This window comes from Ambystoma mexicanum, chromosome 7p (genome assembly GCF_040938575.1).
Source record: "Ambystoma mexicanum isolate Mex_15411 chromosome 7p, UKY_AmexF1_1, whole genome shotgun sequence".
In the NCBI taxonomy this organism is placed as follows: domain Eukaryota; kingdom Metazoa; phylum Chordata; class Amphibia; order Caudata; family Ambystomatidae; genus Ambystoma; species Ambystoma mexicanum.
This window is the reverse complement of record NC_090939.1, coordinates 779,713,088-779,734,805: the sequence shown is the minus strand read 5'-3', so window position 1 is coordinate 779,734,805 and position 21,718 is coordinate 779,713,088. Positions and strand designations below refer to the sequence as shown.

Genomic DNA, 21,718 nt, shown 5'->3' with positions numbered 1-21,718 from the left:
TGTCTGCACCGACGACAAGCAATGTACTTTACCTTGTATGGCTCTCACCCTCTCCTCCACAGGCGACACCAAATGTGTCACTGTGTTGAGTCTGGCACCTAGAAACAGCGTGTCCTGAAATGGCGTCAATCAAGACTTTGGATAGTTAATGGAGAACCCCAACTCAGTCTTCGATGTGTGTTCGCCTGCCAGAGCCTGTGCCTCAACCTTCTTGTCTTTGGGCAGGAAGTCCAGAATAGGAACCAACTTGAACCATAGTTCCCGGTCATATCGGGAGAAAATGGCTAAGGGCGTGAGCTGCCTTGATGGCTGAAGCTTCTGTATAAATTATCCTCTTGCACATTGCATCCAGCTTCTTCCCCTCCTGTTCCGGAGGTACGATGGCTGCCGAGGGGTTGGCCGAGCGCCTCCTGGCTGCGGCCGACATCACTGAATCAGGCGAGGGCTGAGACGTTAAGCACCTGCGGACTGAAGCAGGAACCCTGTACTACTTCCTTCCAGATGTCATCCAGGAAGGGAACTGACATGATGGTCTTTCTTCTCGACTTGCACTATTGTTTCAGGAAGTCTTCTTTCTTGGTCTCCTCAAGAACTAACTGAAACAGTTCACAGGCCCTTGATATGACGGATTGAAAGGGTCCAACTTCCCTGTACATTCGCCGAAAGGTCAGGGAAGACCTGGAACTTGTCCCTGTCATATTGTAGCTGCCCTATGGGTCTCACCCGCGTGCAGCATTTCCCCATCGGCCATGATGAAGTCGTCATCCTCGTTGGTGCCTCTAGCCATTGTAGCCGTGTCCATGCCCATGTGCAGGGCTGGGGTCTTTTCATGACGAGGTGGTGGTGGAGGAGTCGGATGATGGTGAGGACCAACACCCTCTTTGGCATTCCTCTTTCGTGGGGGCAAGCTTAGCCTCAGAGGCTCTTGCGTGTCCCGTGAAGGCGTAGCTCCTGGAGACATCCACTGCTGGATTTCAGTGACCAGTGTGTCGAGGGTCGTTAGAATGTCCAATGACACGTCCCAAGGCCTAGGGGAGAACGGAGCCAGCGTGTAGGGTCTGGGCTGACACGCCTCCCCTTGCAAGCAGGGGAAGCTTTGTGATCTGTATGGTCATCGTCGGTACTCAAGTCGATCTACTCTGGCCTGTGGAGTGCTCGACACATCCTTCGCAGACCCACTCTCCTTCAAGGCTGTCGCTGTCGTTGACTTTGACGATGTGCTTATCGCTGTTTTCGTCGACAATGCCATTGTTGACTCCGTTGACCTGGCATGCTGCGAGGCCTTCGCCAGCTTCGACGAGTCCTGTACAGACTTCTCCCTCAACGTTTTGTCCGCGGACACAGAAGTTGGACAGGGTTAGGGACTTTCGCTTCAAAGAGGCCCCCTTGGTTGGTAGGCTCACCGCGGAGGCCAACGTGATTGCCTTCTGCCCAACTCGAGACCCACATCAGCGGTGAACCCAGCGGGGCTAGCGTCAAAGAGCTTGGCCTTCTCTTGGCACGCCCAAGCAGGGTGTCCTCAAAGGATCTCTAACGCCTCCCAGAGCGACAACGCTCCTCGAACCAGCCGGTACTAGATGAGGCTTGACCCTATCCTGCGGCTGAGTCAGTGGTCTTGTCCAAATTGAGCCATGCTGACAGTCTGCTGTAGCAGTCTATTTTGGTTTTCTTCGAGAAACCATGGCACACCTCGCACCCCTCCTCATCGGGGTCTGGATGCAGGCAATGTAAGCATGTATGATGCTGATCTTCCACAAAGAAGTTTCTTAATCCACACTTCGTGCAGAGTTTGAAGAATCTTCGACTTTCCTTCTTCTCTTCAGTCATGGCAGAAAGGTGCGAAGTATGCCAAAAGGTGGGTCTTCTCGAAACTTCGATGACGGTGGATGAAGATCTTAGCCGGTTGTGTATCGCCGCTGCTGGTCTCCGTCTTTCCTCGAAGATGATCAAGCAAAAATAGGTTAAATTCGAACTGTTTTGCACAAAAAAAAAAAAAAAAAAACGAGAAAAACAAAAAATTACCTCAGAGAGCAACTGGCAGACTCCCAACACTGAAGCATGCAGTAGAAATCTGAAGATGACGACCAAGGGTGGAGCTAAGGGAGAGGACTTTCATTGGATGGGGGCAGTATGAACGGGAGGACAGTGATTGGTTTAGAGGAGAAATACAGTTTTACAGTGAAAGTGAAACAGATTTTTCTTTTACCAAGGATTCACTGCCTGACGACGGGGAATATTCATGAGCATGTGAATCCATGCAGAAATGGGTTTGCCCATCAAGTTGAATCCGTAGTTTAGCAGAGAAAAGCATAGAGCACTGGATATTATTCTCTCAGAGTCTAGACTTCACAAAGGATCTCCTAGATGCCTGTACATTCGCCGAAAGGTCAGGGAAGACCTGGAACTTGTCCCTGTCATATTGTAGCTGCCCTTATTGTCGCGCCAACTTGAGGATGGTGTCCCATTCTCTACAATTCAGAAGGCATGCTAAAATGGGCTGTTAGGGGGGGGGGCTGGGATCGGTCTCCTCGCTGGGACCCCATGCACCCTCTCAACCACAAACAGAGAAGACAGGTTGCTCTCCCCAAACAGTCTTACAGAGGGATTCTACAAATTCCTCCATCTTGGATTGGCCCTGTTCCCTTATTCCGGACAACCTTGCATTGTTTCTGCAAGCCCTGCCTTCCAGGTCTTCGTTCTTGGCTGAAACAGCTTTAATCTGGGCTTCCAAGCCCTCACCCTATTTGTCAATGACGCTGCGTTATCTTCCACGCCGGTTATGTTTGTTCAAGCGGTGGTTGTAACATTTCCACATTGGATGAAAAAGTCCAATTTAAGAGTTCAGGCCTCCTATTCCCATTGTTCGCTTCAGCAGGATTTCTTTAATATTTGGATCTGGCTCCTGGGCTGCCACATTCAAACCCATCCCATGTGGTTCTGGATCCGACTGCAGATGCCTTTGCTGCTGAGCCCCCACCAGAAGAGAGCTTCTTTTGAAACTTGTCTGATTTTCCCATGCCTAATCCGACTGAGTTGCAACTACGCAGTGATCAAGCGGCAAACCCCTGAAACCAGTGTTGCTAAGAAGGAGCTTGAGGTTCGTCTCTGTTCGTGCCCACACGGTCACCACACAACAAGTGGTATGCCGTCCCCACTATCTCTCCAACTGGTGCTCCTGTGTCCAGGCAATCGCAAGAACTGCTGACAAATCTTTATCCCCCCCTGGTGTCCGGTTAGGACTGGTCGCCCTCTCACCACCACCCAGTCGTTGTAACCCAATTATCAACGGGGAACCAGGATTATCGCACACAACACCTGCGTGAACATCCAGGGGGCCCAGAGTCTCGTCTTAGGCCACCCCCTTCGTAGCTCCAGCAGGGCCCCTCAAGCTGCCAGACCACCAGCACTGGTACCCGCAGAACCCACCAGGGACCTGCACAGATCTATCAGTCCACCTCAGCAGGCCAGATTCATTTGCACTAGGGCAGGGGCACCCAGTGCCGCACCAACCGGTGCCGGGTACCAGCCAGCTGCCCGCATTGTCAGCTTTTCCACCAGGACTGTATCATTACCACTCCTGCAGTTGTGTGCTTGGGCCACTAGTCGTCAGAGACAGTAGTTCTCTTCTCCCTTATTGGGATCCGCTGTGGGCTGTCTAGCTGCACCTTTCACCTTCGGGGCACGGTCTTTGGCAGCCAGCTGGCCTGGCTCCGCCACCGTCCCAGCTGCTGTGCAGGAGCCTCCTTCCACGCTGTTGGATCTGCAGTCGACTCTCTCCCGGCGATAGGTCTTCCCTTTGCGAGCACCTGTGTAGGGTTGTATCGGTGCCTGTGCCGACTCATCTTCAGGAAATTTTGCCACCCCCTTTCTTGCACTTTCCATCTGCTAATGGCACCCTCCAGCGAGTCCACACTATATTATCACTGCCAGTAATCAGGATTAATGTAGGCAAGTGCACGGAGCTCACACAGACCGCCATGCTTGATCGCGCTCTCTAGCGCCACTTTTTCTTCATTTCTTAAATAAAATTTAGTTGACATGCCACCCCTTTATCCGACTCCTTACTCCACCAAACTACAGGTCCCACCACGGGAGAACTGCGATACCTTGAGAGCTGCAGAAGGTCTGCCATGTTGCCACTGAGACCACAGATAGGACAGCATCCACAGAAGCGACCTCATACGCAGCCGGTGCTCGAATACCAGAAAGCGGCAGTAGGCCATGAAACTCCGAAGGTGGTGAAAAGTGGAAGCATGGATCAGAGGCTGGGATTGGAAATTCTGTAGCATCTGGGCAATGTCAATGATATGGATGTCGGGTGGAAACGCTTTGTCCGAGCATGTTTCACATGCTGCCAATAGGAATCTGAGTACCAGAGAGGGCAATGTGGGACTATCTGAAGTTGAGGGACAAACCCAAGCAGTACAGCAGATGGCACATGTAGTGTAGGTGGCCTGAGACAGACCCCGGAGAGCATGCCATGATGAGCCTTTCCTTCAGGCAGAAAAGAAGTTCATCCTGTCCCCCTTAAGATAAGCAGCTACCACAGTTAACAGCTTGTTGAAAATCCAAAGGGTTGATAAAAGACAGAAGGGTAGGACCACTTACTCTTGAACTGTGTTCCCAACTTCAAAGCTCAGGTACTTCATGTGATTCAGATGGATCAACACATTAAAGTAGGTGTCCCAATGGTCCAGAAACTCAAGGATCTCAGCGAAGGTGGCCATCCCATTGGCTCCAAGACTGGAACTAGGGTCGCAGTTGCAGAGTCCTTACCGAAGATGTCAATCATCTCTTCTTGGAACTCCTCCCATGTTTCTACAGTAGAGGACCTAGTGAGGAACTTTAGCTGAATCAATATGGGTGCCAACTCCTTAGAGTCAGAGGCCGACTCCTGGCAGGGGTACTAACCTTGCCTTTCTTTGAGGATGAAGAGGATTGGTATTTCAAAGTAGTAAAGCTTGGAAAAGGAGACCTACTCTAGCTTCTGCTGGCCGCCTCACAGGACTGGGATTCCTCCCTTTGTTGAAGGTGGGCCAACTCTATTATTTATTAAAATAATTTTGCAATGGAGTGTAAGAAACTCATGGTGGTAAAAGCAAAGACAGACACAAGTGATCACAGTTCAAGGGTGGTTATCAAACTGTATAAATGGGTAGGAAAAATACTGAATCTAAACCTAAATCTAAGATGGGAGCAAGCTACGACCATCCAATAATAATAAGGCAGTCCTAGTGGTGTCCTGTCAAAAAAAAGGGCCTATACTAAAAACACCTATTGCCAATCCTGACAACTAAGTTACAAAATAGTGTGGGATAATGTTCAAGAAAAGAAAGAAGTGTTCAACAAATAATAAGTTAGCATGGTCTGGCTAGGTCTCCCTTCCCACGTTTTTTAGCATGGGACAATTTGAGCACACCACAGTCCTGGGCCTCGCCAACACGAGGTTACAGTTAATTTCCAAAATATCAGGGCCTTCTGTGGCCAAGTCTCTTTCACTCAAAGTCTCTTGCCTCAGAGGACCCGATGTGCCATAAACAATAAACAAAAGGTTCCTTCAATAACTCTTCACAGAACTCTTCGCCTTAGTATCCCCCTCTGCTGGGCTTCGATCCTTCTTGCCATGTGGGCCTCACTCAGTCAGGTGCACTACAGCCTTCTTTTAACAATATCACCATCTGCAAGATTCAAGAATCTTACTGTTTTTTTAAACAATAATTCACTGTGTACATCCCTCAATCAGGTTCACTCTGGCCGACACATGGTTCACAGGTGTATTCCCATTCACCTCGATTCACAGGTATCCCTCCGCCGGGTTCACATTTGCCAAATACACAGTTAGCTTTGCTTTATCAAGAGGGGCGTGGCCAAGAGGGCTATGTAGGAAGACGTGTTCTCGAGGAGCTCCTGCGATCCTACGATGATCCTACTGAATAGTGCATTACTATATGCCTGCAAACGATGAAAACCCACATGCAAGCGCATGAATAGGGAGGCTGTGCCTGCTGACTTTTGTGAACCTTGAAGTGGAGTCGTGATGGAGAAATTAATGTAACGAATATACGAGGACCGGGCATATAGAGGAGACAAGATGGCCGCCTGAGAGACAAAGGATTCAGCTGGAGGTGGATGCGGGACCGGAAGAATCCGAACATCTGAGGCACATGAAAAGCAGGCGTGTGGAGAACCCGGCACCTGAGCACGAGATGCCTGATCACACGGAGGTTGCGGGCCGCTGGAACAGCTGAGAGCTGCATCGCGAGCCGGATAGTGGTGGGGGCTGTCACAGAGCGGATTCATGGCCGCGGAGCCGGCGAGGATCTCAACAGATACATTGTCTCGTATGGGCGCATAGCTCAGAAAAAAACAACATAACACGAGGCTCATGCTCGAAGCTGCGGAACAACTGTTAAAGAGGCTGGCAGCGTGCACAATGAAGAATTGACGGGGAGCGGAATCATTACGGTGTTGGCAGATACAATGTTTCAAATGAGCGCGCAGCCCCGGGAAATGGCCTTGTGTAGCGAAGCCCATGCCTGAAGACCCCGATACAGTAGCCGGTTGACTGGCAGAGTGTACAGATACAGCTCGGGAAGAAAGAGCTGTCAGTTGGAACCTGAAGACTGCGAACGATTGCGCCACGGCAGCGCCAGCACTAAGTGCGAAGAGGGAAGCAATGTGGAGTGCTCCGCCTGGATAGGTGCTGAAGCGAGAAGCATATATTGCGTAAGAATCACAGGATACACGAGCCGCAGGCCCGGGGTTGGCGAGGGACGCTCCAGCCCCTCAGTTAGCTTATGCAGGCGACCTCCAGTTGATAAGTGGAGGACCTGGGCTGGGTCACTAGCATAAAGGTGACGGTAGTGCACACATGGCCCGGAGTGCACACGATCTCGTACCAGCACATTTTTACGCATAACCTATACACCCCCCGGGGTGGAAGCACTGGTGATTGAGCGCAGGGCCACCTCTGGTAGCCTGGCACAGAAAAGTAAGCAGAAAGCAGACCTACAAGACGCTGAGAGCCGCCCAGGACTGAGTGAGGGGGGGCTAGATGGCTCGTTGAGGTGTTGGGGTCCCCGGGACTAGGTGGCACTAACAACGTTGGACCTAGGTGTGTGCCCTCTGCCTGGAACAAAGAGAGGCGCGCTAGCTGGGCGGCAGGCCCTAAGAACGGCAGAATCAAGAAGTGGTTGGCAGCGGTGAAACCCGAGGCTGGAGCTCGACAATTGGCACTGGGACTTCTAGTAGCGATAGCCATTCACCACTGACCTGGATAAGAATCATAGAGCGCTCCTGTGAAGACATAGAGGAAACAAGGAAGGGACTCATAAGATTACGTCGGAGAACACAATCCAGTGCGGCTGATAAGAGCTAGGCCCGGAATACCAGCTTCACTGTGGTCCGTAATTCTAATAGCCTCTTCCGTAGTATTCCGGAATACTACGGAAGAGGCTATTAGAATTACGGACCACAGTGAAGCTGACCTACAGACCACAGCAGGAGCGCCATGTCCAACAAACCTCCAAGACTCAAAGGGAAGCAGCTTACGCTGGATGAATATACAAAGATGCCGCCCGGGGCAGGAGCAAGGAAAAGCCCCTTGCGAGCAGCATGGCCGTCGCAAGCACGAACCAAGAGGTCCTGGCAGCAATTGCACCCAAGCTGGAACTGGCTGTAACTGAACTAAAAACTGCGCTAGACCGCAAGGTTGGAGAGGTGCAGGAAGAGGTGAATCTCCTTCGTCAGGATGTGAGGTCACTCGCGGAGCGCACTGAAAACCTAGAGAAGGAAGTGAGCCCAAACACGGCAGACTGTGCTACACATAAGTCGGAACTACATGCACTGGTGCAGCGGATGGACAATTTGGAGAATCCAGCGGAGGAAGCGGAAGGGCGGGCCTGGAGAAACAACATCCGCATTGTAGGACTGCCGGAGGGAGCAGAGGGCCATAACCCCACTGAGTTTGTTGAATCTATGTTGTTGCAAGAGATAACTGGAGGGACCTTGTCCCAGGGATTTGCGGTGGAAAGGGCGCATAGGGCGTTGATTAGGAAGCCACCACCTGGCAATCCACCTAGGCCGGTGATCGCCAAGATCCTTAATTACCGGGATCGAGAAAGGATACTAGAGCATTTCCGCAAAGGTGGAACAATTCAAAGAGGAGCGGCACAGATAACGGCCTACCCGGATTACACTATGAGGGTGCAGCAGAGTCGACTGAACTTTGGAGAGGTCAAGAGGAGGTTGAGGGCAGCTGGCCATAAATACATGTTGCTTTACCCTGCGAAATTGAAAGTCTTTCTCAAAAACAAAACCTTATTTTTTGAAACTCCGGAGGATGCTATGGAATGGCTCGATATGCAAGGCTGCCCCCAGGAGACGGACATCCAGACGGGAGGAGGAGGCGGAGGAGATAAGTAAAGTGTGGGGGGGCGCCTGACGAGGGTGCGCTTGAGACTATGGGACTTGATTGTAGTCATTGATGTGGCCCACTGATCGGTAGAACTGAACTGGAATAGAAAGTGAAATATGAGCACTGTGATTATTGCTTCAATAAGGAGCCTTGCAGAGCTGGTCTTTACACCCCCTTTTAGGAATTAGTTAGGTCGCCATCAGTGTGGTGACGCCATGCTGGAGTCTTGACCTGGGATTCCAGAATAAACCCAAACGCGGGGGAGCCTGAGATCCAGGGATGGAGCTGGGCATTGTTTGGGGTAGGGTTGGGGTGGTGTGCAGTGGAGTGTTGTAGTTAGGGGAGGGAGGGGGGGGAGGTGGGAAGTTTGGTGTGTGCATAAGTATGGGGAGTTTAAGTTCAAATATGAGCCTACACGAAAAACCAAATGGGTTGTATCTGCGTTGCGTGAATGGGAGGGATCGACTGGACGGAAAAGAGGAGAGAATTAACAAGTTATGGGAGAGCTCAAGATAATAACATGGAATGTTAGGGGACTTAACAGTTATATGAAAAAGAATAGGGTCATGTTGTATTTGAGGAGACAAAAGATAGATATTGCTCTGTTACAAGAGACACATTTGACGCGGGAGAAGATGGAGCTAGTGGGGAAAAAATGGAAAGGGACTGTGGTGGGTTCGTCATATTCTGCCTACGCTAGGGGGGTGCTTGTCTGGGTGGCCCTGCACATCCAGTGTCAGCTACTACAAAAAGTGGCGGAAACTGATGGAAGGATGGTGATATTGAGAGGGCTGGTGGAGAATAAAGAGATATGCATTGCAAACACGTATGCCCCTAATCAAAATACGGCGGCATACTTTAGAACTCTGTGCACCAACCTTAGTATGTGTGTGGGCAGTTCGATTATTTGGGGCGGGGATTTCAACTGTGTAATGAACCCCAAGATAGATAGATCTGATGGCAAGATTGATAGACCCGCCCCAGCGGCTCGGGCATTGCGGGTACTACTGGATGATTTTGGCTTAGTAGATGGGTGGAGAACAAAACATCCTAATGGAAGGCAGTTTTCGCACTACTCAGCCCCGCAGCAACTACACACGAGATTGGATTATATATTTGCCATGTCGGACGTAATGACTGAGATTACTCAAATAGACTACAAGGCGAGGGTCCTCTCAGATCACTCGCCCCTGGTCCTCGGATGGCAATACTGCCCCCCAAGGGCACGGATTCCGACATGGCGCCTCCGAGCAGAGGCACTCAAAGATCCGGTCTTTAGAGAGGATATAAGAGATGAGATTATCAACTATTTCGAAATGAATACTGGTAGTGTTGACTCGGCGGGTACACGATGGGAAGCATTTAAGGTGGTGATGCGGGGTGCTGCCATAGCTAAGTCAAAGGGCCTACAGGACGGTGTCCTGGCTGCCCTACAACGAACGGAAGATGAACTAGAAAGAGCATTAGAAGATGGCAATGTGGATGCGGAGCTAGTACTCAAACTCCAGCAGCAGTGTTTGGAAGACTGGGAGAGACTCTGCAATCTCAATTATAAAAAGTATATAGAGAGACAGCATGCATGAGGAGATAAAACAGGTAGGCTTTTAGCGTGGCTGTATAAGAGCGAAACCCCTAGGCACCCGATTAGGACAATAACTAGAGAAGAAGGTGATGTAATAGACACCCAAGAAGGAGTCAACAAGGAATTTGCGGATTACTACAGGGTGCTATATGGTGATGTGGATGGGGGCAGTCTAGATGAGATAACCGAGACATTAGAGAACATAGAACTTCCCAAAATAAGTGACGAGGAAAGAGAAGAGATGGATACACCAATTACCTTAGAGGAGTTGGAGGAGGTCGTGAGACAGTTGCCCATCAGTAAGACCCCGGGAGCAGATGATTTCCCTAGTGAATTCCATAAAGTATATAGAGAAGAAGTGCTCCCCCCAATGCTAGAAATGCTTAATGAAGCGTTTGCGAAAGGAAGGTTGCCAGAATCGCTTAGAGAAGCGATCATAGTACCGCTCCCTAAACCCAATAAACCAGGGCATAACTGTGGCTCTTACAGGCCTTTGTCAATGCTGAACCAGGACAGCAAGATATTGACGGCTGTCCTGGCAAACAGATTGCGAAGAGTAATCAGCAAATTAATCCACCCAGACCAGACGGGCTATGTCCCGAATAGGAATATAACTCACAACCACAGACGACTTCACCGAGTGGTTGAGTGGGCGGGTAGGAATGAAGGTGAAATGGTGATTGTGTCCTTAGATGCAGTAAAAGCTTTCGACTCGGTTAGGTGGCCATGGCTGCTGACGGCCCTGGGAGGATACGGATTGGGGCCGGGATACATCAGGTGGGCGGAAATGTTATACAGTGAACCGCTAGCCAGAGTTTGAACAGGATCGGTGATATCCGAGAGATGGAAACTTAGTAGAGGCACTAGGCAGGGATGCCCCTGGTCCCCGATGCTTTATATTCTAGCTCTGGAGCCCCTAGCAATATACGTTAGGCAACAATACGATACGATTGGCACTGAGGTGGGGGGAGAACAGCACCCAATATCCTTATACGCGGATGATTTGTTATTATACTTGAAATACCCGGAAGAAAATCTTCAATACATTCTGGAAGTGATGGAGAGGTATGCAAGGCTGTCTGGCATAGCGGAGAATCCTCAAAAATCTAGCATATTCCCTCTGGGTAGCCATATTGAGATCCCTGTGGAAAGGTTACCGGTGTTACAGATACCTTGGGTGGCGGGTTCCTTCCGTTACCTTGGACTAGACGTGTATCACACGGCAGGAGAAGAACATATGCACAACACCGAGATAGCTATTGAGAAAATCCGGAAATGCATAACGTTTTGGGAGAAGTTACCCCTAGCAATGATGGGACGGGGAGCGATGCTCAAGATGGTGGTCCTACCTAGGCTTCTACACTATTTTAGTAATATCCCACATATGATACCCAAGAAGTTTTTTGCTAAAGTGAATAGTATGTGCAGTGACTTCCTATGGCATGGTACCCGGAATAGAGTGACGCTATGGAAGTTGCAGAACTTCTATGAAAAAGGGGGTATTAAACTGCCTAATTTTGAGGTTTACTATGTAGCAAGTCAGCTACAATATGTGGCCAAGTGGCTCTCTGATGAACCGACCCCTGAACTTAGGCTGTTTGGGCAGGACTGTACCCCATTTTACTTAAGGGAAATGATATGGTTGCCTGAGTCAGAAATGAGGGAGCGCCCTGGGATGATGATGCTTCGGTGGAAAATGTGGCGTCGAGCATGTCAAATGATGGAGGACCCATTCCCATGCTCCCCGCAGATACCGCTAGTGGCCTTAACAGGAGGAGATAAGCAATTGAGGGTGATCATCAGAACCTATTGGGAATCGGTGGGGCTGGTAACGTTAGGGGACATATGGCAAGAGGGGAACATTAGGGACTTTAAAGAACTTGGAGAGGAGACGGGATTACATACGGGCCAATATGTTACATATCATAGGATGGTTCCGAAAATTCGGAAAATGTGGCCTTAAACAGTATTGACAGAGGAACCAGACGCTATTATTGGGGTAATATATGATATTTTGGAGGGAGGGCACGAGATTTTTAGATTGTATGAGATGGTGATGACTAAGGCTGGGAAGGAATTGACACATTTGAGATTAGATTGGGAAGCGGAGGTGGGTACCCCAATGGAAGATGGGATGTGGGAACGCGCTCTGGGATATCACAAGAGGGTGTCAAGAAATGCCAGACTAAAGCAAATACAGCTGTACATAACGCATCGAGCATACATGACCCCTCTGAGGATATCCAAGTTCGGAGGCGCTGGGCGACAGGCGTGTCCTAAATGCGATATGGAAAACGCTGACATGACACACATGTTTTGATCATGCCCGGTGATTGAGAATTTTTGGAGTGATGTGGCACAAAAACTAGCAGAGAAGGGGGTCACGCTTGTCATAGAAAATGCCTGGGCTTGCTTGATGGGAGGGTTCCCCAGACCACCGAAACTTAAACATGTTGGGAAATTGAAAGATCTGGCATATGTGCTAGCAAAACGGAGAATTGCCATGGGATGGAAGAAGAGCTATAAGCCACGGGTAGAGGTATGGTGGAAGGAGTTGCAAAAATGGACAGAGGCTGAAACGATGGTATGGCAAGAGGCGAACTGCACGAGTGGGGAAGAGGAAATGGGTACCCCGATGGCATGGAAATTATTAATAGCGGAATTGTTTGGATCTATATCGGACTCAATGGAAATTGAGGGTAGCGAGACCCTGCCACATGCAGCAGATACTGAATGCAAAGCACAAATAGGCTCATAATGGAGGGTGGGATCAGGGAAGCAGTGGCAAAATGAAAAAACGAAATGATGTTTAACGGAACGGTTGTAAATTACACTGCGTGTTGGACGTGTGTATATTGTTGTTTTGAATAAAATTAAATAAATTTTAAAAAAAAACTTTGCTTTATCTATATGTGGGATTCCTTAGTTTTCTCGTTGGTGTCCCTCCGTCAGGTTCACATAGCCATTCTAACACAATGTTCACAATCTTATCAGAATGCAGGGTTCCCTTCCCCTAGCTTTCTTTTGGCATCCCTCTGTTGGGTTCACACTTGCCACAGTTCACGAAACAGGCCCTTCAGACCACTTAGGTTCCCTTCTTACCTAGGATCAGGTCTCTGCCCCCAGCCAGGCTTTCCTTAAAGCCCCAGTAATGCTACACACAATTCTGTTAAAACACTTTACTTTGCTTTCCTTCTTGTCAATGTGTCAGAGACTTTTGCTTGTACAAGGGGTTTGACTCAACCCTTGTATGACCCCTCTGACTCCTCATGCAGGCCTCTCCTAGGTCCTCGTGGTACTTGTAGTTTCAACCAAAGGGGACCAGCCAGAGTCCTTCGAATGAGACACCACGTTGCGCCCGACCAGTGTGCAGCTGGTCCTTCAGCGGACCTTCTTTCAAGCTTAAACAAACCCAAGTTCTTTGTTCCCAAGTTCATGCAATGTTGCAGTTTGCAGTCCGGTTTGCTATCAGCTCTCTCAGACTCACCTCTGTGCTGAACCCGTTGGCTTGCCTTGCCTCTGGAATGAAGGACGTTACTACGGTAGCAAGCATGCCTCCTGGCCTGGGTTATCAATGCAGGAGGCCCCAGTGCACCGTTGACATCTGTTACACCACACGCCAACTGTAAATCCCAGTCTTCTGATTCTTTCCACGGAGGCTTCGCGGGTATGGGTTAAAAAGGGCAAGGGCACTTCCCTCCTTGTCGTCGTCTCCGATCTCGCTGCCTTTATTCTCCATTTGAACTGCCGGTCCAGAATAGCTGCTTCCTCATGCGTTTGGCCTTGCTCTAAGTGTGCTTTTGTGCTTTGCCTTTTATTCCTGTGGGGAAGGGAAAGGGCCGTAAGGTGTGTGTAATTTTTGCCAGTTGCCTGACCCTTAGGTTGGCGCATTTCAGGTAAGTGGCTCAGGTGTTAGTCCGTTGTTTGTCACTATGTAGAAAAGTCTTTATGTAGGGATGGAAGGGGAGGGGTGTTGAACGTCTGAATATCCTATGGGGTAGGATGAGGAAAAGGTGTTACAGGAAGTGGGTACTGCGTCTCGCCCATCAGCATCCCACTTCCACTCCTCAAGGACTGCCCCATCCAGGTGATCCTCCTGCACTGGACCACCCTCAGGAACTTGATCCAATAGCGATGGCTGTGTCCTGGCCACGTGGATGACAGATCCCCGGGGGCTAGTAAGTGAGACACCTTCAGGTTTCTCACAGGAGCCAATGACTTAGTTGGAGTTGTTCCACTCTTATGCAGAGTGGCAAAGACCTTAGCTACGTACTCTGCAAAGGCATTCAGGGCACATAGATTGGCAAGAGCTGGATTCCCCAGGTTTGTGACCTAGGCATCAAACAGTCTGGTGTGGATTCAACACTGCATCGCTTTCTGCATTACTTGCAAGGCTTCAAAGCTGTGTTCCTCACTGGAGACATGAAACATGTCAAAATACACAAAGTGATGCTGTTCCAAAGTAGCATCAGTGAACGTGGAAAAAAGGAATTGGTTTAATGATGGGGCAGAGCAGGTTCTGTAAATACACTACCCATTACATTGAGAGTCCTGGGTCCCAAGGATGCCAAGAGGAGTCAAAATGTACAACAGCCCCGTCCCCTGGTGGCAGAAAACGTTCCCCCGGGTGGCTATTCGTTACAGGAGAAATCTGTGGGAGGGATTGCATTTGGAGCTGTCCTACAGGAGCCTAAATACTACACTAGCTAATTTTCAAATCTGATGGTCTTGTGGAACAAACTCCAGCTGGCTTACATAGCTTCAAAGAGCAATCTAAATAAGAATCAAGGCAGGCAAGATTGCACTCCTTTCTGAGGAAACGGGTTGGGGGAGAAGAGGGTGTAAGGCAAACTGCCCCCCATCTGAGATCTAATGGCTTTGCACCTCAATTTCTCCAAGTCCCAGGACATAAACGGCAGGAGCTTACTGTCATGTAGATCACAGAAGCTGAAAAACAAAATCATGTCTCCCCAGCCTTCCCCTGAACACATTTTTCCTTCACTTTTGCCCTGGTAAGGTTGGCTCTATTTTTTCTCCAGGGTTTCAAAGCTCAATATACCTGTCCAATTTAATAATTTGCAGATGCTGCTAAGCCACCAAATAACACACAAGGAGATGCCTGGCCGTCCGTGAGTTTGGGTTTCATGAGAATGTAAATGCAGGGATAAGTCTTCAGGCAGGCCTATTTAAGTGCCATTCGCTGGAATGGAGATTGACGAGCTTGCGCAATATATCTATCGTTCTCAACCTTTAAAAAAAACATTACAGGGGCGTCCGTAGGCAGCACACCATGCGGTCGTGCTTGCTGTGAGCTTTGGGAAATTGCGCCCGATCCGATGTTACCCAGCTATGAAATACATCTTGTTCCTTCCAAGGTGATCCCCAGGAGAGTCCCTGATCGAGGAGTCGCTGCAGCGCACGCACTGCCAAGATGGTGGCCCGCGCATCCGAACTGGTGATGCGGAGTCTCCTTGGCATGTAAAGGCGACGATCCAGCAGAAGACTGACCCCCAGCCTCCCCCGCTGGCCCGCCTGTCAAGCTGGCCCCCCAGCAGTGTGGGCTTTGAATCGAGGAGGCAGAGAGGAGACCTGTTCCCACCCGCACTGGGAGCCTGGGAAGAGGAACCGCAGCAGCCCTTGCCCTGCCAAGGAGGTAAGAAGAGGGTGGCGGCATGAGGACACGCAGGACGGCCCAGGCGGTGGCAGCATCCTGGGCAGCCCCCCTGCCTGCTCCCATCAGATCCAGCGCCTGCGATCCTGGCGGGGAGGGATGACATTGGCAAATCCTGAGATGGAGCTGCAGCAGAGGCGGTGCAAACGGGGCGAGCGCCGGGAGCAGGAGATGGAAATCCCGGGTCCCCTCTTTTCCTCTCCCTCTCTTTGAAGCCCGCAAGGCTACGAAGTTGGCCCGGAGCCCGCCGGCATTCATTCCCTCGGTGCCTGCTTTGCCTACATTACCCGACAGAGGTCGGCGCAGGCCCCTGGGAGATGGATGAAGCACACAGAGGAGTGGTCGTTAGCCAGTTCAGGCTCTCCCGCCATTAAGAGTCCCTCATGCTTTGGACGCCACATGCCTTCAACAGCATCACGTAGGGACATTGGCACATTCTGTAAAGGCATATGAACAGCACTGCACCTCTACCACATGAAAAGCTTTAGATAGAGCGCCCAGTCACTCACAACAGTGTCATTTTCCCCAGTTCAGACCTGACAGAGGCCCTCCTGTCTGGACCTGGGTTGGCCCCATCCCCCTCCCCCCCTCCATCAACAGAGCGGACCCATCTTGCTTTGCCTCCCTCCTGCATTTCTGGGCCAGCACTGCACTGAGGGCCCGGCTCCTTAGGGATTTCCCAAGGGCTTGACACCACTCCTCTACAAGGGGGCAGCTGCTACCTTCGGGGAGATACATATAAAGATCTCAACAATGCCCAAGGCAGCAGGGAAGGGCAAAGCGAACAATATTGCATCTTTAGCACCTCAAGCCTCTGCGGACCCACGAATGCAGACGGTAAGAGCTGACGTCCACCCGCTTCTGGAGACCCTTCCATCCCCAGACCCCGCTCTCTCCAGGTGGGACCTCAAGGACAATCTGAAGCGATTCAAACAGGATATTACACACCAAATAAAGCTAAAGATAAAAACTTCGAAGGACTCGTCCTATACTCTAGCAAGCCTCAAACGCCTACAAAAGGTCACTGTATGGCTACAGGCCAGGAAAATCTGCTATTGCTGGGGGTTCCCATGCAAGTTAATCTTCAACTTTTACAACCAGCACTACATCATTAACTCAGAGAAGGGAGCTAAAGCCTTAATGCTCGAAGCAAACAATGATGCCATCCTTGAAGCTGGGGAGCCTGGTAAGTCGCATCCCGACCCTACGCCGAAGGACAAAAGGAGGAGACCAAAGGGGTGGCCTTCCTTGGCAACAACCCCACGCTTGGACCCGGAAGGATATGAGTCTCTGGATGCTCCACATATCCTTGAATGAAGCTGCTAGGGAATAGGCTGACCACCGGAACAGATCTGAGGTGCAGGTCGCACATGTTAGAACTAAAGCTACAGAGGGAGGTTCACCAATTCAGAGCCACACTTAAATCTGAACACATCGCTCGGGACTCCATTTTATCAGAAGTTGAAGGACTAGGCACGACACTGATCAGGCACCCTGAACGGATTACGCCCATTACTGTTGACAATGTCATTGTTGGGTACGTTTTGGTGGATTCAGAAAGGCTCTCTTGAGATTATTTTGTTGTTCTAATTTTATCAAGTTTTATTTACACCACAACACAATGCCTAGTAGATATGTCATGGTTAGCTACTATTTGGTGATTTCAGAAAACCCTCAGGACGATCTCTCTGATCTTCCACCCCATGATCCCCTGTTGGTACCATAACACAGTGCTTGAACTTGCAGGCTCAGTGGCGGGGGTCTCGGGGCAACCCTTTCTTGGGAGGACAACCATCTGCAGCTTCGTACACTTATCTGAGCGTCCTCGGGATGGCGACCCCTGACGTTAATTGCCTTACCCTGAATGTTCAGGGTCTAAATTCCCCCTTGAAATGTAAGGCACTTTTCCATAGAATGGCCTCTCTCAACTACTCGCTCCTGTTTCTTCAAGAGACCCACCTCTTACTCTCAGATGAATTCCACGTTAACAACAAACTGCATGTAGGGGTACCCCTCTGAAAATGCTGAAAGTCTTGCGGGACAGGGAGGGGCGATTTATCATGTTGAGGGCAATGCTTTTTGGGCAAAAGGGGACCTTGATTTCATTGTATGCTCCTAATGCCCACCAGGAACTATTCTTTGCCTCATTATCAAAGATGCTAGGGGAATTTGCAGAAAGGGACCTTATCCTGGGCGGGGACTTCAACGCAGTGGTTAACCCTGTGGTCGACAAATCCCTACCCCCAACCACCAACGATAAAAAATGTTTTCCAACTCTCACCACACTGCTGCGCGAACACTCACTCATAGAGACCTGGCACTTCTTCCATCAGGAGGAAAGGGACTATACCTTCTTTTCAGTTGTACATAAGAGGTTTTCTAGCATGGACATGTTTCTCATCTCTGATATGCTTATCCCCCATGCAACCGCTATCTCGATTCTCCCAAAAGCTTTGTCATGTCAGACTACGCCGCAGTAATGCTCACGATGCGCCTCCTCCACGTAACCCCCCTGCCGAAGCCACCCTGGCTTCTGAGCGAGTTCCTGCTCGAAGACCCCTTAATTCGCTCCCACATCTCCGAGGGTATAAAGCTTTACTTTAGTGAGAATGACACTGGTGCGGTGGGATGCGATACAGTATGGGACGCCACGAAGGCAGTTATTCGGTGCCACATTATAGATCACGCAGCGGCCCGAGGGAAGGTCAGGAAGCAGTTTCAAGCCCAGTTAGAGGAAAAGGTCCAAAGAAAAGAGGCGACACACAGGCAGAGAGGATCCCAGCGTTCCCTCTGAGACCTGTGAATAGCACGGAAAGCTTTAGAAGCACACCACATGGGCGGGTAGCGCATTCCCCAATGCTTACAAAGCAATATTTTTACGTGAGAGGAAACAAGGCCAACGGGCTACTGGTGGCAAAACTGAATAAACAAGCAAGACGAAACCATATAGAAAGTCTAAAAGATGCTACTGGGAAGTGTGTCTTCTCGGAGGAAAGTAAACTCAGAATCACGGAAGACTTCTTCAGTGAACAGGCGTCCCCTCAACACGCAGACCTACAAGTGACTCAAGAGTTTATACTCGACACTACCCCAAATTGCCCAGGCACATCAGGACCCATTGGAAGAGCCTATCTCTGACCAAGAGGTCGAATTTGCAATTTGATCCCTCCTTCTCAGGAAGGCCCCAGGCCCCGATGGGTTTACGAATACATTTTATAAAACCTTCAGCTCGGAACTGATCCCTCACCTGACGAAACAAATTCCTTTTGGTCCACTAGGTCCGTCATGCAGTCCATGGCAGAGTCTGCCATTATGCTGATTCTGAAGCCAGGCAAAGATCCCATGGAATGTACGTCCCATCGTCCTATCGTGTTGCTCAACACAGATGCAAAACTCTTCAGCAAAATAATAGCATGACGTCTTGGGGACGTTCTCCCGACACTAATAGATAAGGACCAGACGGGCTTTATTCAAAATCGCACAGCATACGACAATATTAGCCGGGTCATCGACCTAGTTGGCCTTCACCCTCAAATCCCGGGTAAGTTATCACTACTATCCCTAGACGCCCATAGGGCCTTCGATAGCATGTCTTTGGACTACCTGAAACTAGTCCTAAAGGGATTCGGTTTCGGCCCGCGGTTCTCCAAGTTAATTCACTCAAATTTCCAAATCCCGACTAACCGCGTCAGGGTTAACCGCAATAGTCTCCCCCGATAGCTCTGAACAAGGGGACTAGACAGGGCTGCCCCCTATCCCAGCTGGTATATGCTTTGGCAATGGAGCTCTAGCCCAGAGGATCTGCCTCCACCCAAATATTCAGGGCTTCGATTACAGGGGTCAATGTCAAAGTGGCGCTATACGAAGATGATGTGCTCTGTTTTTTAAGTAATGCACTTAGTTCTCTCCCAACCTTAATAGATGTATTAACACAATTTACAGCAGTCTCATGATTTGCGGTTAACCCAGCGAAATCCATGGGCATGGGCCTGACGGAATCCCCCTCAGTCTTGGCAACTCTTCAAAGAACATTCCCCTTTTGCTGATCGACTACGGACATCCCCTACCTGGGAATAAGGCTGACCCCTACATATTCGAGGCTAATATCCCTAGCCTCTAGAAAGAAGTTAAGGAATGGCTTGAACGGAGGTACTCTCAGGAAATTTCATGGTTGGGGAGCATCTGCTCAGTTAAGATGACCCTCCTTCTGATGCTTTTGTACAGCTTCCACGCCTTACCAGTGCTTATTCCCGAACCGGATCTCCTTAATTACAGAAGGCAGTGGGTCATTTCTAATGGCAGGGCAAAAAACCTTGAATCCCCTGTAAGCTTCTTACAAGAGGGAAAAGGCTGGGCGGTCTGGGGCTCCCCTTGACCCCACGGCAGTACCGAGAGGCCCAAATTGCCACATTGCTGGGTTGGGCAGGAACAACTGAAGCTCCCAAATGGCAAGACATCAGGCAAACTGCTGCCCCCTTCCCCAGGGTCACCTGCCGTTCCTCCCTAGGGAAGCGCATCGGCAATGAGGTACCATGCTACCTACTACCTTAACAACGCTTCAGAGCTGTGATAAAGCCTGCGCGCAGAGGGGATTCAGGTTGCGCCTGGGTCCCCTCTTGCCTATCACCCAAAATCCGGCCTTCACTCCGGGCCTTCACGCTAGAACGTTTCAGCTCTGGACGTCGGATGAACCCATTTGACTGCGAGACCTATACGAAGATCAAGAACCCCTGACTTTTGTAATATGTAAAGAGAAAGTTAAGCTGCCTGAATCCGAACGATTCCGATACGTGCAATTCCGCCAATGGCTGATTAACACAGTCATACGACAGGCAGCCTCCAGAGCCCCAACTGGAATAGAACTCAAAATTCTTGAAGAACAACAGACCCACAGGTTGGCCACATCTTATAGGATCCAGGAAAGCGCCTTGTTGGAAGAAAAACTCCCCTATATGGTGGCATGGGAAAGGGAATTGGGTTTGGAGATCTCAGGGGAGTCTTGGCAGAAGATATGGATCAGGGCCCAAAAAAAGCTCCTGCTGCACCACTGCAAAGGGGGGAGAGCTTAAACTCTGTTTCCACTGGTTGTCCCCAGCGACTGCATGCGATGAATCCCGCATACTCTGATACATGCTGGCATGGGTGTGGGAGCGAGGCGACCTAGCTCATATGTGGTGGCACTGCCCGGTCATAAAGTCGGCTGGAGGTTCGCTTTAAAATTAAAGAGGTCACCAGCACTCTACTCCTCATGGACCCACAGGTCCTACTACTGGGAGATGTCCCTGATGACGGGTCATTCCCTAGGACAGGTACCAGAGCCAAATTGATCTCTCAATTGCTTACAGCAGCTCAAATTACTCGAGCACGCTTCTGGAAAGATAGATGTAAATGGTGCACACATGTCCTACTTGTGGGTGAAAGTTTGGGAGCTGCTGGGGATGGAGAAGCTCACAGCAACGGCAGAGGGAAAGTTGCCTAAATTCTCACGTATATGGGGGCCATTTTTGGACTATATGGGAGACCAAGAGCAGATGTGAAACACCTTACGAAACCAAGACTGTTGGCACTGTTATCGCCCCTTTTTTTCCTTCTTTTCTCTTCTTCTCTTCTTTCTTCTTCTCTAATTCTTAACTTGCATCTATCGGTCGAACGGCTGCGTTAAGCATAACAGTTACACAGTTATATGTTTACAAAAATTTGATTTCAATGTCATGTTGTTTTCCTATGAAATACTGTATGAAGTAATATGCGCCTCATGTCAATCGAGATTTCAATAAAAAATATATGTTAATAAGAACAACATTACAAAGGTCTTCTGACATTAAAATACTAGAACAATTTTAAGTTTACATTGAAAGACCTTTGGAGGAGGGTTATCCTTGTTGATAAGAGCTGGAAAATAGTAATTTCAAGATGGAAAGTAAGTGTAAAATGATTGGACAGTTCAAATGGGGGACACCTGGGGGTAGTGTGTATGTATGCACGTATTTAGGTTTGCTCTATGTCTTAAAGCAATATACCCTCTTGTCATCTCTGACTGGTTTGTCCT

At 49.7% G+C, this 21,718-nt stretch overlaps 1 protein-coding gene across 3 annotated transcripts in view; it reads right to left on the bottom strand.

Moving 5' to 3' along the window:
• Nucleotides 1–21,718, bottom strand: part of TGFBRAP1 (transforming growth factor beta receptor associated protein 1) — a 1,165,459-nt gene that overhangs the window by 40,267 nt on the left and 1,103,474 nt on the right. The window lies entirely within an intron of this gene.